This window comes from Triticum dicoccoides, chromosome 6A (assembly GCF_002162155.2).
Source record: "Triticum dicoccoides isolate Atlit2015 ecotype Zavitan chromosome 6A, WEW_v2.0, whole genome shotgun sequence".
Taxonomy (NCBI): domain Eukaryota; kingdom Viridiplantae; phylum Streptophyta; class Magnoliopsida; order Poales; family Poaceae; genus Triticum; species Triticum dicoccoides.
The window spans coordinates 36005324-36016665 of record NC_041390.1 but is presented as its reverse complement, the minus strand read 5'-3'; positions in this window follow the sequence as shown (position 1 = coordinate 36016665).

Here is an 11342-nt window from a genome sequence, read left to right as displayed (position 1 = left end):
GGGGGATGAAACTGAATTTTTCATAAGTGCCATATATACAGGAGGGGCCTTTAGTACCGGTTGAAGCCACCAACCGGTACTAAAGGCCAATTTTGGCCAGGTCAAGCGGCGGGAAGCGGCCCTCTTTAGTACCGGTTCGTGGCTCCAACTGGTACTAAAGGCCCCCCCCCAATTAGTACCAGTTGGAGCCACGAACCGGTACTAAAGGGGTTGCGCTGCCATCCGCGGTGCACCATTTTTAGTCCCACCTCTCCGAGCGAAGGGCAGCCGCACTGGTTTATAAACTCAGCCGTGGCTGCTCCTTCGAACACCTCTATATAGCATGCTTCTGGGCCTAACTATGGCATGCTGTCCTGTGAGCCTGCTGGACCTTCTAGGCCTGAATTTGCAGACCCTAGGTCTGGCAGGCCCACTGGACAGCGCCCCAACAATTTTTTATAGTTTTTTCTTTTTTGCATTATTTATTTTCTTCTGTTTATTTTTGAGTAATTTTTATATAGTTTTTTTTCTGCATTATTTATTTTCTTCTATTTATTTTTGAGTAATTTTTTAATATAGTTTTTTTCTTTTCTCCATTATTTATTTTCTTCTATTTATTTTTGAGTAATTTTTTATATAGTTTTTTATTTTCTATTTTATTTATTTTATTCTATTTATTTCTGAGTAGTTTTTTTTGTTGTATTTAGTTTGTTTGCGAATATTTTTGCTTTAGCTCTCTAAACATTTTCATAGTTCATTTTGTAGTGATTTTTAATTTCACGGTTATTTAGCTCTCTAAACAAGTCGGTAAATGACTGAAAAACAGCAAATGATGTCAGAACTTGTTCGAAATTGATGACGTCGCTTTGAATGCTGCATACTGTACGCAAAAAAGTCTGAAGTTCAAATAAGTTTAAAAAATATTGAAGTGCCCGTGTAAGATGAGTTCTCGTCCGAAACCCTGATACTCCGAAAGAGAATGTCCAGTTTGTACACGAAGTGCGTCCAGTTTTTGCCGTGACCCTCTTTACTTTTCCGCACATGCTATGCGGGTGAAATGATGATACCATGCCAAGTTTTCAACATTTTCAGAGTTCATTTTGTAGTGATTTTCAATTTCACGATCATTTAGCTCTCTAAACAAATCGGTAAATGACTGAAAACAGCAAATGATGTCAGAACTTGTTGGAAATTGATGACGTCGCTTTGAATGCTGCATACTGAACGCAAAAAAAGTCTGGAGTTCAAATAAGTTTAAAAAACATTGAAGTGCCCGTCTAACAGATGAGTTCTTGTCCGAAACCCTGATACTCCGAAAGAGATTGTCCAGTTTGTACACGAAGTGCGTCCAGTTTTTGCCGTGACCCTCTCTACTCTTTCGCACATGCTATGCAGGTGAAATGATGATACCATGCCAAGTTTCAAAAATTTCAGAGTTCATTTTGTAGTGATTTTCAATTTCACGGTCATTTAGCTCTCTAAACAAATCGGTAAATGACTGAAAAACAGCAAATGATGTCAGAACTTGTTGGAAATTGATGACGTCGCTTTGAATGCTGCATACTGAACGCAAAAAAGTCTGGAGTTCAAATAAGTTTAAAAACATTGAAGTGCCGGTGTAACAGATGAGTTCTTGTCCGAAACCGGCCCTGATACTTCGAAACAGATTGTCTAGTTTGTACACGAAGTGCATCCAGTTTTTACCGTGACCCTCTCTACTCTTTCGCACATGCTATGCGGGTGAAATGATGATACCATGCCAAGTTCCAACATTTTTAAAGTTCATTTTGTAGTGATTTTCAATTTCATGGTCATTTAGCTCTCAAAACAAATCAGTAAATGAATGAAAATAGCAAATGATGTCAGAAAGGGTTGAAATTGATGACGTGGCTTAGAATGGTGCGTACTGAACGCAAAAAAGTCTGGAGTTGTAATAAGTTTAAAAAATGAAGTGCCGGTGTAATAGATGAGTTTTCGTCCGAAACCGGCCCTGATACTTCGAAAGAGATTGTCCAGTTTGTACACGAAGTGCATCCCGTTTTTGCCGTAACACAAGAAGTCCAGAGTTCTAATAAGTTATTAAAAATAAAAAAGAGGTGCAATGCTCGTTAATTAGCTTCAAGCCTTTCGGAATAGTGTAGACTACACTGCACATAGCTCCGTGCAATCTATACTATTCTGAAAGGCTTGAAGCTAAGCAACATGCAGGTGAGCGTTGCGCCTCTCCTTCATCGTCTCTGCACTCACGGCTTATAAACCGCTCCTACTGCCTCTCTCTTCGTGAGGTGGGACTAAAAATCAGCTTACTAAAAAACTCTAGTACCGGTTCATGCCATGAACCGGTACTAAAGGTGTTCGTGGGGCCCCGGCCTAACCACAGCCTGACACAGCCTCATTAGTACCGGTTCGTGGCATGAACCGGTACTAAAGGTTGCCCACGAACCGGTACTAATGATGTCCGCCCGCCTAGCCATTGGAACCGGCACTAATGGACACATTAGTGTCGGCTCAAATTCAAACCGGCACTAATGTGCTTCACATTTGACCCTTTTTCTACTAGTGTAACATACCGATGACAAAGGGAACATCGTATGTCGTTATGCGGTTTGACCAATAAAGATCTTCGTATAATATGTAGGAACCAATATGAGCATTCAGGTTCCGCTATTGGTTATTGACCGGAAGTGAGTCTCGATCATGTCTACATAGTTCTCGAATCCGTAGTGTCGTGGTTTTGTCACGGCAGATGTCCTAGTGTGAGGACTTAGTCGTGAGGCCAACGCATCTATGTGGTAGCTTGAGAGGGGTTGAGCAGAATCAAGAGATGCAACACGCAATACAAGGGTTTAGACAGCTTCGGGCCCTGAGAAACATCATCCGGTAACAACCCTACATGCTGTTTGTGGCTAGGTCTCATTATCATCATGAGGGAGTCGCCATAAATCGGCTCTCCCAGTTATGTCTAGCCCTAAGATTGTTTCTCCCCACTCTTGGGGTGCCCTGCCCCTCCTTATATAAGTTGAAGGGGCGGGTTACATGTAGAGTCCAACTCAGATTAAGACTTAAACTATTCTGACTTCTCTTCATGGGCTTCTTAACGTCTTGGGCTTCATAACGTCTCGGGCTTCATTACTCTAGGCGACTCTATCTGCTGAGTTATGACTGTCAACCAGTTATCACTGTCTACCGGGTTATGACTATCTGCCGGTTTATGATGGTATGCCGGTTTATGATGGTCTGTCGGGTTATAACTTCCTGCTGGTTTATGATTGTCTGCTGAGTTATCATCTGACTTAACTCCTGTCGGGTTATCATCTGACTTATCTCCTGCCGGGTTATCATCTGACTTAACTCCTGCCGGTTTACCAAGTACCAGCCGGGTCATACCACGGGGTATATCCCCGACATTAGTCCCCACTTTGATTTGGATTTATCCATGTTAAACTGATCCCGAGCATCCTTAAATCCTTGTCATTTCCTTCTAGAAAATCCGGGTCAAGGCCAGCTTCATAATCAATTTGCTGGCATTGGTTTGTCACATAATTTTTTATGAAGAATAATTCATTTGACTGAGCTCCCGATGCTTTAACAGAAATATTGGTCCTTGAAATACTCATCTGATCTTCACCCGGCTTAAGGATGTAGAACTTGCCGGTTTATAAATATTGATGGCACCGGGTTATAATTGTAGTTAACATCAAGCTTGAAAATATACCTCTTATATGCCCATCACTTGTAGCCCCCAAGTCTTAAGAAGGTAACGTAGTAACAGCTTAAGAATTGCTTCAATATGAATGTCACAAGCTTGAAGAAATCCAGGTTGTTCATCTCAATCACTAGTCAGAACTGAGTATTCCACATATGTAGCCCCCAAGTGCCATGTTGTCATGCTTGCAGCAACCTGGGACTTGTATTTGCCTGATGCTCATAAAAACTTCAACCACTGTAGCCCCCAAGGGCCGGGTCATTATGCAAATAATGAGCAGGGACTTTGAAAATATGATCGTGTAGATTTTAACAGCAACATGTAGCCTCCAAGGGCCGGCTCAATAAGATAACATTGAGCTAGGACTTTATATATACTTCATTGAAAATAACATCATATGATGTAACTCCCATCATGGGGCTTGAACCCATGTCTACAAGGTTAAGAGCTTTGTGCTTTACCAACTGAAGAGTGGACCCATATATATAATGGATTAAAACTTGTGTACCTTGAATTGTTTGACAGGAGCAATTGGTAGCCCCTAAGGGCCGGCTCATTATGATGTGATGAGTCGGGTCTTCGATGAGGTGAGCAAAAACGACTTTGCATTAGCCCCCAAGTGTCATGGTGCATGCTTGCAGCGACATGAGACTTGTGTATTTGATGTAATCCCAACTTGAATAATATAGCCCGAAGTGATGGGTTGTAAGCCTGCAACGACTCGGGACTATTCCTTCCATTGTAGAATAAATTATATCCATTGCGCTGAAGCGATTTTGAAAAACTCAATCATAATATTGGTTATTGATAACCATAATAAAAATACAACCGTGTTGGCTATTAGAGATTTGAATAATATAACCTGGTTTGACAACCGATTCCTGCCATATAAACCGGTATATCCGTGCCCATATGATACATGCTATGATGATGTAATGATGATGCAATGTATGACGCAATATATGATGATGTATGTGTATGACCAAGAGGGTTTAAGCTATAGTTCGGATACGACCAGAGCCCCTGTTGGGGATATCACTACTGGGCGTAAACCGGCCTATCTGGGCCGTGTTAACTTCATCAGTAGTTAACTATGTTAAAACCCAAGAAGGCAGATGAGCTCAAGGCCCATAGTCGGTTCAAGGCCTGTAGCCGTAAACCGGCGTTGGTATGTAACTTGTATTGTAAGTTAGGAATAAGTAGAGACCAAACCGGACACATCTATGAGCCGGTATTGGGACTCTGTGAACCGACGGGTGTCACCTGTGTATATAAGGGGACGACCCGGCGGCGGTTCAAGGAGGACAGAGAACAACTCGAGACTTAGGCGAAGCTTGTTTGCTCTCTAGTCATCGAAACCCCATCAATTCCATCACAACTAGACGTAGGATTTTACCTTCGTCGAAGGGGCCGAACTAGTATAAACTCTATTGCGTCCCTGTGTCCGCTTTAACCCCTTCAAGCTAACCCGCCGCGATGGCTCCACGACTAAGTCCTTTCTCTAGGACATCTGCCGTGACAAAACCACGACAGTTGGCGCCCACCGTGGGGCTATCGCACGATGGTTTCAGGTTCTTGGAGGGCCGCTTTGAAGGACTCGAGGGCTACACTGTAGGCCGGATGACTAAGAGTCGTCGCGGCAAGCTCTACATCGACGATGCAGGCTGGGGCCCCGAGGCCGGCTCAGTCGAGTATGGGTACCGGGTCCCCTTTGGTGGCATTCAAGTTTTCATCGGCAAGATCGGTGAACTAGGCCCTAAGCCGGACATCTGCACCGACCTCGTCGAGACGGCTCAGCGTGCGCGATCTGCCCGGGTTAAACCGGCCATGAAGCGTGCCTTCGTGGGAGTCATCCATGGAGGAAGTTATGAGGATGGATCGGAATCTCGCGGCGAGACCGTCATTTGTTCCGACGACGAGTCATCAACCGGAGAAACTGAATCTCTATATCAGCTACAAGATGGCCGGATTGGGGGCTGTTCCGATGGCGACAGTATTCTGGACCCCTCTGGTCTGCCCAACCGAGTTGGAATATTCATGGCCGGCACACAGGCAGTGCTTCATTCTTCGACCGCTGCGCCAATTACCTCCATTTCAGTAGCAGCGACGGCTGCCGGGGCAGGAGGCTCTGTACGCCCGCCGGCTCAAGTTCTATCAGATCTATTTGATGCATTGGCTGTGCTCATGGCAGAAGCTAATCCGGCGGATCAGGACGCCCACAGCACGGAGATAGCAAAGGTGAAGGAACAGATCACCCAGGCCAAGGCGGACCTGGCAGCTGAGGATGCCAGGATGACCGCAGAGCGGGCCGCTCTAGACGCACAAGCCTACAGGCTCATGTTGGACCAGAACGCGTCGCATGAAGTCATGAAGAGGAAGTACCGATCCCGTTTGCCTTCGGTTTTCGAGGCCAGAGACCTTTTCAACACCCCAGGAGCAGGAACCAGTAATCCGCTGGAGGTAAACCGGGCGGAGGCTCCCGCGACCGGTGCGCCGGTTCAGCCCCATCGGATGGATCTGCCTCGCCAAAACACTGTTATACCTCAGGCTGTTTCGATTCCTCCGGGTCACTACTCCAACCCGATGGACAATCTCGTTGCCGCTGCTGCACGGCTGGAGGCCATTCCAGTTGAAGGTGACTCGTCGCAGGCAGCAGAGACGCGACGGGTCAAGGAGCTTCTGAGGACAGCTTTGGTCCAATAGGAAGCATACTCGTACAGCCGCGACCGGATTCACTCGACCCCTCGTCCAAGCCGGAGCTATAGCAAGCATATGGATGAACCGACAGTGTCAAGTAATGAACGACGTGGAGCACCCTGCGGCAACAACCCGGCGGGTGGTGCTGATAACGCTCAGGAAGTGGTGGACCGGGCCCGAGCGCGCAGGGAGGCTGAGTTAGCTGCACAGTATCAGGCTCGGCAGCTTACGCCGGTTCGTCCAACTATCTCGATCGAACCTGGTGTTACTTCTAGTCCTTTGGGGGTGCCTTGCCTTGTTCCCGCTTTATGCAATGTGCGCCTGCCCAAGGATTTCAAAGGCCCACGTAAGGTACCAAATTACACGGCGGATCAACCTCCAGAGACATGGGTGGAGAGCTATGAGATGGCCATGGAGATGCTTAATGTGGATGACGCGGCGTGTGCGAAATACTTCACCATGATGCTTGAAGGAACGACCTGTACTTGGTTAAAAAGCTTGCCGGCTAATTCTATCAGTTCATGGGCCCAATTACGAGCCCGGTTTATCAGCAATTTCAAGGGTACATGTAAACAGCCTATGTCGATAGTGGACTTAGCTGCCTGTGTCTAGGAGGAAGGAGAATCAACGACTCATTGGGTGCGCCGGGTATCACAGGTGTTGCATTCATCAGACCGCATCAACGCTGACACCGCAGTCTTAAGCCTAGAAGGCAACTGCCGGTTTGGGCCCCTGAAGCTGAAGTTGGGACGGATGAAGCGCCATTGCACTGACATGGGAACCCTCATGGCTGCTTTGGTAAAGTATGCTGATTCTGATAGTACCAAGGATCCCGAATCTGATGATGACAAGGCAGGGAAGGGAAAGAGGAACAACAACTCCAAAGGTCAGCAGCATCACTTGGCAGGCAATGGCGGCGGAGGTAAGCGTAAAGCAGATGGTAACATGGACTTTGTGGCTAATACCAACGCACAGGACAAGGACCAGCGACGCAGGGGTAAACCGCCAAATCATAGTGGGGCACCCAACCCTAACCCGGACCGCCTAAATTATCTACTGAGCCAGCCTTGTCCAAGACATGGGACGAAGGAGGCGCCAGCAAACCACCTTTGGAAGGATTGCTTCATTATGCAGGAGTTCAAGAATTCTAATGCCTTCCGGTATGATCACGGCCCCGGCGGTGGCTCATGATCCGGGCGGGGTTATGGTGGAGGAAATTCCGGTTCAGGATTTAATGGTAATCCGGGCGGACATAATAATCAAAATAATCAGAACAACCAGGGTGGTTACAACCAACAGCAGCAACAGTCAGGTTACCAGAGCAACCCAAAGCAGTTGAGTAGTAGGCAGTACCATGTCTTCACCACTAGCTTGGACAAGCGAGACCGGAAGGTTCAGAGGCGGGCAGTCAACTCTGTTGAACCGGCCGTGCCCCGTTATCTACGCTGGTCTGAACAGCCAATCATATGGAGCAGAGAGGATCACCCTCCCCAGGTTGATAATCCGGGTCAGTTGGCTCTGGTGGTGGCGCCTCAGGTGGGAGGTTACAAGTTCACCAAGGTGCTCATGGATGGAGGGAGCAGCATTAATATCTTGTACTATGAGACCTTCCGTCGTATGGGACTAACCGATAAAAATCTCAAACCGTCTAATACGGTGTTCCACGGTGTGGTACCTGGCAAATCAGCATATCCTGTTGGTAAGATAGCTCTGGAAATGGCCTTTGGAGATGATCATGATTCCAGGTCGGAGACATTGACGTTTGAAGTGGTGAAAATCCAAAGTCCATATCACGCCCTGTTTGGGCGACCGGCCTACGCCAAGTTTATGGCATGGCCCTGTTATGTGTATTTGCAGCTCAAGATGCCGGGTCACAAGGGGACAATAACGGTTCACGGAAGCCATAAAATTGCTTTGGAGTGTGAGGAAGGAGATGCGGCCTACGCAGAGTCGGTTTGAACTATTATAAGGACAATGTTGATCCGGCGGACATGACTCCATTAAAGAAGCCAACTACGGAGCATGATCCGGCCCTGAAGTTCAAATCGGCAGCTGAAACTAAGCTTGTTGACTTTGTGCCTGGCGATTCGTCCAAGCAGTTCAGCATCAGTGCCAACTTGGATCCGAAATAGGAAAGCGCGCTCATCGAGTTCATCCGTGAGAATCGGGACATTTTTGCATTGAAGCCCTCTAACATGCCAGGTGTACCGAGGCAACTCGCTGAGCACACCCTTAATGTGGATCCTAAATACAAACCGGTGAAACAGTTCCTCCGCCGATTTAACGAAGAAAGACGCAAGGCGATTGGAGAAGAGGTAGCCAGGCTCTTAGCAGCTGGCTTTATTGTTGAAGTTTTTCACCCTGAGTGGCTTGCCAATCCGGTGCTAGTCCTTAAGAAAAATGGCACCTGGCGCATGTGTGTGGATTACACAGATCTTAATAAGGATTGTCCAGCCGATCCTTTTGCCCTCCCCCGTATTGATCAAATTATTGATGCTACGGCGGGTTGCGAGCATTTAAGTTTTTTGGATGCATATTCTGGCTATCATCAGATCAAAATGGCAGTTAAGGACCAGGAGAAGACGGCATTCATAACTCCCTTTGGAGCCTTCTACTATGTGTCTATGCCCTTTGGGCTCAAGAGTGCCCAGGCAACTTATCAACGGTGTGTACAAAATTGTCTTCACAAGCAGATTGGCTGTAATGTACATGCTTACGTGGATGATATTGTGGTTAAATCCAGGGAGAAGGAGACTCTGATTGACGATTTGAAGGAAACCTTTGATAACCTGAGGACGTACAAGATGATGCTTAATCCAGCCAAGTGTGTCTTTGGTGTACCGGCAGGCAAGTTATTGGGTTTTCTGGTGTCTAACAGGGGAATTGAGGCCAATCCGGAGAAGATCATAGCCATCACCTCCCTGGCTAAACCGAAATGTATCAATGATGTTCAACGCCTGGCAGGCCGGATTGCCGCGTTGAGCCGGTTTATCAGCCGCCTTGGTGAGAAGGCAATCCCTTTGTATCAGATGTTGAAGAATACGGATCAGTTCGGCTGGAGTTCCGCTGCTGATGAAGCATTTGAGGACTCAAAGCGGCAATTGGCCAATCCGCCTGTGCTCACCGCTCCCATTGACAAGGAGCCGTTACTGCTGTATGTAGCTACTAATGCTCGTGCGGTCAGCGTGGCTATTGTGGTGGAGCGAAAGGAGGCAGGTAAGGAGCATCCAGTTCAACGTCTGGTCTTTTATATCAGCGAGGTACTCATTGAGTCCAAGCAAAGGTATCCACATTGGCAGAAGCTGGTATATGGAGTTTTTATGGCAAGCCGGAAGCTCAAGCAATACTTCCAAGGGCACCCCATTACGGTGGTCAGTTCTGCTCCCTTGGGGGATATCATCCAGAACCGGGAAGCAACTGGCCGGATTGCCAAGTGGGCCATAGAGCTTGGGCCGCACGGTTTGAAGTATGTGCCTCGGACGACGGTTAAGTCTCAAGCACTTGTTGATTTCATCAATGATTGGACGGAACTGCAAGCACCTGAAGAAAAGCCGGATCACACATATTGGACCATCCATTTTGATGGATCCAGGCAATTGGAAGGCTCGGGGGCTGGAGTCGTATTAACTTCCCCACGAGGTGATAAGTTTTGTTACGTTCTCCGCTTAATGTTCCCTTGTACTAACAATGCAACTGAGTATGAAGCCTTGCTCCATGCTCTCTGGATGGCTAAGGAGATGAATCTAAGTCGAGTTAAGTGCTTCGGTGACTCGGACCTCGTGGCTCAGCAAGTATCTGGCACTTGGGACTCCAAGGACCCACTCATGGCAGCATATCGTCGTGAGGTGGATATTGTTGCAGGTCACTTTAAAGGCTATCAGGTGGACCATGTGGACCGGCGGAAGAATGAAGCAGTGGACACTTTAAGCCGGCTGGGCTCTCAGCACAAACCGGTCCCGCCTAATGTTTTTCTGGATGTGCTGCACAACCCGTCGGTCAAGATCCCTAGTGAAGCGGATTTGGCTATTCCTGATCCGGAGGCTCAATTGGTGGCAGCTCTTTATGTTATTACGGATTGGACACTTCCTTACCTGGCGTACAAGAACCGGGGCGAGTTACCAGAGGATGAGACTCTGGCCCGACAGATAATCCGGCGATCCAAGTCCATGACTATTATCAACGGCGAGTTGCATCATTGCAGTGTGTCAGGGGCGTTTCAATGTTGTGTGTCTCCTGAAGAAGGCCGTGAAATTTTGTGTGAGATCCATGAAGGAGATTGTGGTCACCACGCCGGTTCAAAATCTTTGGTGGCTAAAGCATTTCGCCATGGCTTCTATTGGTTAACTGCTCATGCTGATGCGGAGGATCTGGTCAGACGATGTGACGGTTGCCAAAAGTTTTCAAGACGTGCTCATGTGCCGGCTCAAGAATTGAGAATGATTCCAATTACTTGGTCGTTTGCGACTTGGGGGCTGGATATGGTTGGGCCGTTCAAAAGGTCCAAAGATAAGAAGACCCACCTCCTGGTGGCGGTTGACAAGTTTACAAAGTGGGTGGAGGCAGAACCTGTTAGCAAGTGTGATGCGGCCACGGTGGTTCAGTTCATCAAAAAAGTGATTTTCCGGTTTGGCTTTCCACACAGTATCATCACAGATAATGGTACCAATTTGTCCAAAGGTGCCATGAAGGAGTTCTGCGAACGGGAGCACATCCGGCTCGACGTTTCATCGGTGGCACACCCACAGTCCAATGGTCAAGCAGAAAGGGCTAATCAAGAGATCTTGAGAGGCATCAAGCCTCGGCTTATGGTTCCTTTGTAGAGAACACTGGGTTGTTGGGTAGAAGAGTTACCATCTGTGTTATGGAGCATCAATATTACACCCAACAGATCAACAGGATACACACCGTTCTTCATGGTCTATGGAGCGGAGGCGGTTCTCCCTAGTGATATCCGTCATGA